The sequence below is a fragment of the Chrysochloris asiatica genome, unplaced genomic scaffold (genome assembly GCF_000296735.1).
Source record: "Chrysochloris asiatica unplaced genomic scaffold, ChrAsi1.0 scaffold00040, whole genome shotgun sequence".
In the NCBI taxonomy this organism is placed as follows: Eukaryota; Metazoa; Chordata; class Mammalia; order Afrosoricida; family Chrysochloridae; genus Chrysochloris; species Chrysochloris asiatica.
Window position 1 is genome coordinate 5979859 of NW_006408558.1, and position 5579 is coordinate 5985437.

The window sequence follows — 5579 nt, forward strand, 5'->3', positions numbered from 1 at the left end:
CCCTACAGGTTACACTTGAACATTTTTGGTTGTTGTTGAAGTTTTGGATTGCCTGGTTTTCTGTCACCAAGTTCTAAACTTTCTGATAAATGAAATAGATACAGTGTTTCTTCGGTTCGTGTACTCAAAGTCTGATTTAATTCAAGTCAAAACCGGGTGAAATTATAGCCAGCGGATTTTGAATGGGAGAACAGTGTTTCAGACTTCAGCTGTGACAGTTATTTTTTACTGTGTGATGTCCATTGAAAAGGAGGAGCACACAGGACCCTTTGCCCCTCCAGCTTCTGAGTAAGACAGGTTAGGGGGTGAAGAGAAATTCGTGTGAAATCATTTAGACTGCCCAGGAATTGTCTGCTAATATTAAAGAAAAAAAAGTGGCCACAAATCACAGCATTTCTTGGTAAGAAATCATCTGGAGGGTTGGATCTGCCCTGGTTTTTTCTCCTTGTGTCTTTCGGTGTTGTAGGCAGGACAGTCTAAGAGTACTTAGTTGTTAACATGCTGTGGAGTCAGTTCAGACTCATAGCGGCCCTGTATAGGGTTTTCAAGGCGAGAGTTTGAACTTCCCACCTTGAGGTTAGCAATCTACTGCTGATCCTACAGTGTCACACTACAACTCGATGAACAGCAGCTGGTTTAAATTGAATTGGGTAGGGTACCCCTGGAAGCTACAAGCCACTGTTGAGTGTTTCTTCAACATTGAACTTTTCTTCTACTGCTCATTATGTTTTGTTTTTTCTTTCTTTCTTCAAACATGAACATACCTGCGTTCCTTTTCACTCACATTCCTTTAGCAACGAGGAAGTGAGACCTGGACATTTTCCCTGTTCTGCTACTGTTGACTAAGCCACTAACTGGCTGCTCTGAAATTTTGACTGAACTCCATCTGAACCTCACTAGTGCTTCCTCATCAGTTATAAAAACCCAGAAAGCCAGGAAATTGGAGGTGCATCAGATAGTAACACTTTGGGGCTTTTGTAGTGTTCAGTTTGTAACAAGGATGAAAGAGAAGACAGTGGACCCAGGCAAATTGAAAAGAGCAAATTCTTCAGCTCCAAAAGGAAACGTAATTCATAGCTGAGTTTGTTCTTAGGTGAGTTTGTTTTGTACTCCTCTCTCAGAATTTATTTTATTTTTTCTTTGTGAAGCTATTTTGCACAGCTAGAAAGAAGAATCCAAGGGATCTGAAAAGACAGATAATGGACCCTGTTGTTGTTAAGTGTTGTCAAGTTGCTTCCGACCCATAACAACCCTGTATAGGGTTTCCAAGAGCAGCTGGTAAGCTTGAACCACTGACCTTGCAGTTCAAACAACTTTGCAGTCTGACACATTAGCCAACAGTGCCACACCAGGACTCCTAGGGAGCTAGTATTATGTTCTGAAAAGTCTTTTAAACCCTCCTCCAAACTGGTTGCCATCAAGGTGACTCCCAACATGTGTCAGAGTTGAAATATACTCCGGAAGATTTTATGTAGCTGGATTTTGGGAAGTAGCGTGTCAGGCTATTCATCTAAGCTTCTCCTGGGTGGACTGAAACCTCCAATCCTCTTGTTAGGAATCGAATGTGTTCACTGTTTGCATCACCCAGTCACTTCATCCCTTCTCTAGTCTTCTGGCTTTCTGTAAAAGTAACCTGGTTTTTCTTTTGTAAAAAGAAACAGGACGTTAAAGACTGAGTGGGAAGGAGGGTTTACTGGTATGAAATGAAGAAGTCATGTTGGCAACAACAGACAAGGAAGGAATGTCTGATTTCTTTGGTATTAGGAAAGGCAGGCTCCTTGAGCAGGATCAAAGCTGAATGCCTTGCATTGGAAGAAGCACACATCAGGTGATGCCACACATAGCATATTTGTATAGTTAGGCTTAGGGAAAATTCCAGACTATACACCTACACCTTCAATAATTTTGGAAGACCTACATGGCCTTTATGTGTGTGCCTTACTCTTCAAGGGTCTTGCTGGGTGTAACTTAAAGGGAGATTCAGCCTTTTTTCATATTCTTCTTTCGAGGTGCAAAAATATGTGGCGCCAACCATTTCTCCCATAACATTCTCTACTTACAGTTGGGTGAGTTCCATTGTTTTTTTGCAATGGCCACACAGAACTCAAGCACCAGACTCACAGTTACCGGGTTGATTAGGGAAGTTAATAGGTTATATATAATTCAGGGTCAGAAATGCTCAGTGCACAGTTGTCTTTAGTCAGGATAGCCTCTCCTCAGCCATGCCCATAGGCAGGCCTCTCTCTGCCTGGGCAGTATTATTGTTGTGTTCTGTGGGCAGACATACCAATTCACTATAAGCTTCAGCCTGAAGACACTTGATTCTAGCTCTGTGTGTGGATCAGCAAACCCAGCTCCCTAACCACCAAACCCAATTGAGGCACCCCACTCTGCAAGCAAGTCTTCTGCCACTGTCACTCAGCTTTCTTGCTCTGCGGGCTGGGAAGTCCACTGCTCTGTCTTACACTCTGGTTCTTGGTTTTGTTGCTCCTCCTCTGCCACTCTTCCAGTGTTACAACTTTTTGTCTTTGGGTCGAGGAGGTTCAGTGCGCAGGGATCTCGGGATCCAAGGATACACTTCTTTGATGGTAGGGCACTGCCCCCCTTCCCTCTTCTGAGATGGCTCATTTTATATCCAGGCTAGAGTTTCAAGTTTTTGCATTGAACTCTACTAATATTCAGAGTTGATTCATGCCATCCTGTCAGTATCTTCTTTTAAGGAGACCCAGCAGGGCAGAAACATTGTATGGTGGGAGTTATAGACTATGGTTAGGAGCTACATTACGTAATTCAGGACACCACAGCCCACCCCTGGCACTTACATCCGCTGTCCTTTTCATACATGATGGATTAACTTTCCCCATATCACTTTAATTATAAGCAAACCCATGGCAGCTTATAAGCCAGCTGCTTCATGCCTTATCTCCCCATTTTAGATATCCAATTTCTAAGTTGCCCATACCTATCAACCCAGTACTCACTGGAGACAAGCATGCTCTTTGATGTCAGGAATCTTCTGTTCTTGTTGAAACTTGGATAAGCATCGGATCACAAGGTTGGTTTGAACTGCAAGGTTGGTGGTTCAAACCCATAAGCTGCTCCTCGGAAACCCTATACTGGGTCACTATGAGTCAGAATTGACTTGATGGCATTTAACAACAATATTTAGAAGCAAAGTCCGGTCCACAGCAAGCCATTAAAGTTGCAGCAACTTACACTAGCTCAAACATCTCACATTGGTTTCTTCATTTGGTTGTGTTCTGGTCAGTTCAGCCTGAGCCACCCTTGCTAGTTCAAATGAGTACCAACTGGAAGCTGGAAGTCCACATAAACCTCCATGCACTTCAGACCAGCTAGCCACTTTGCTCACTCTCTCTCAGCCCTGATCCCCTCTGGACTAGGTTAGTGCCCGTTGGCTCAGGAGTCCATATAACTCCCTAAACTTCAGACCAGCCAGTTCTTTTTTGTCTCTCCCTCAACTCGTTTCTTCATTGCTGCATTCTCCCCAACTGCCACCCATCAAGTGGACCCAGGTGGTCACCAGTGAGCAGACCAGCTATCTGCTAGCTGGCTTCCTTTCAGTCCTAGAATTGGTTTTTCTCTGATGAGCAGAGACTTTTCCTGCCTTAATGTATCCAACGGCAAACTGCTTGCTCAGAATTTAGAACGCCAGCCATTTTTCTTTCTGCAAATCTTTCCTTCAAACATAAATCTTATCTCTCAGCAGGTCTGGGTGGAGCTTAGGTTTCCACTTAAGGCCCTTACTCTACCAAAGGTTAAAACAAAAAGCCCATTTCTTCTGGCAATTCCTAACTCCCTACTTTCTAGTATATCCAATCAAGTATAGGCTGAAGGTAGGTTTATAGACTCTCTGTTAACATGTCACCCAAGTGAATTTAGGCCACAGGTGAGTCCAGTTTTCTTCCCTCAGTTGCAGCATAACATTTCTGACATTCCTTTCAGTCATTGCAGGTAACAATGAGCAAAGTAACAATTTAAGAATCCAAAGTTTTACTTCCCATGCCCCTTTGTTCTTTCTCATACAAATCCCCATATGTTCTTGAGTCTGGAGTCTTTGCACCCAACCCTGCTCTGGCACCAAGCTGGAAAAATCTGTCGCATAACCACTTCTTCCATAGCACTCTCTCCTCAATCGGGTACCATAATTCACTGCAATAGCCACACAGAACTCAGACCACATAGTTATAGTTAGGCGGTTTATTTGGGAAGTTGTTGTTGTGAAGTGCCGTCAAGTCGGTTCCAACCCATAGCGACCCTGTATAGGGTTTCTGAGGAGTGACTGGTGAGCTTGAACTGCCGATCTTGCAGTTCAAACCGCTTTGCAGTCTGGCGCATTAACCCACAGCACCACACCAGGATTCCATTTGGGAAGTTAACAGGCTACAACTCAGGACACAGTTCTAGTTAGGATAGCATCTCCTCAGCCGTGCCCACAAGAAGGCCTCTCTCTGCCTGGCCAATGCTATAAACCTCTTTCATGGTTGCTGATGAATGCCCACAGGACACATCAATTCACTCTAAGTCCTAGCCTAAAGGCACTTGTTGCTAGCTCTGTGGATCAACAAACCCAGGCTTCTCCCACCCTCCAATTAAGTGCGTGGAAGCACCCCATTTTACAAGCAAACCTTGTGCCCAAAGTCAGTTTTACTGCCTTGATGTGCTGGGAAACCCACTTCTCTCTCTCTCCCTCCCTTTGTTCTGCTGCTATTTCTCCTTTGCCACTCCTCCCGTGTCACAGCTTTCTGTCCCTGGGTTAGGAAGTACAATATGTAAGGATCTCAGGGTCCAAAGAATGCACTTCAACCTGGCTCCTTTTCTTTGATGGTAGTAAGATCCTCCCTCATGCTTCTGAGATGGCTCATTTTATACTCAGGCTTGAGTTTCAAGTTTTTACAGTTAAATCTGCTTATATCCACAGCTGACTCATGCCATCCTATCAGTGTTTTATCCCACCTTCTCTTAGCCAAACCCAGCAGGGCAGAATGTTGTTTGCTGGGAGTTACAGACTATGACTAGAAGAGACATTAGATAATTCACCATACCACACAAGGGAAACAATCTTAGCAATGCAAAGTACCTTTCCATCTTGGGGTGGTAAACAATTTGGAATGACAGTCATTTCTGATATATTCTTTTTCTGTGTGTGTATGTTTTTAAACTTTTTATTGGGAATTGAGCAGAGGTTTACAGACAAGTTCATCAGCATTACAGTCTACATATCGTACACTTTGTTTCATCTCAATGATTATATTCCCCTCCATACAACAACACTTTTCCTGCTTTTTCTCTGTGGTTCTAATTTGCATTTCACCCACCTTCCTATTCCTTTTTGACTTTGGCCTCAGGAAAACGGTGCCCTTTTGATTTTGAATGACTGGCCATTCCATGGTGAGCATTTCCTTACTAGCGCTGTTCTCCCCCTCTGTAAACCTATGCTTGGCTGAAAATTGGACCACAAGAATGAATTTCTTTTCAGATGGGAAGGATGGTTGAAGGCCCTAGTCTCAGGTCCCGCCAGCCTGTTTCTGACATTTATGATGTACTCTTTTGGAGTTTGT

The 5579-nt window shown here is 43.7% G+C and overlaps 1 protein-coding gene across 1 annotated transcript in view; it reads left to right on the plus strand.

Annotated features, from left to right (window-relative positions):
- Nucleotides 1-5579, plus strand: part of MBOAT1 (membrane bound O-acyltransferase domain containing 1) — a 159868-nt gene that overhangs the window by 387 nt on the left and 153902 nt on the right. The window lies entirely within an intron of this gene.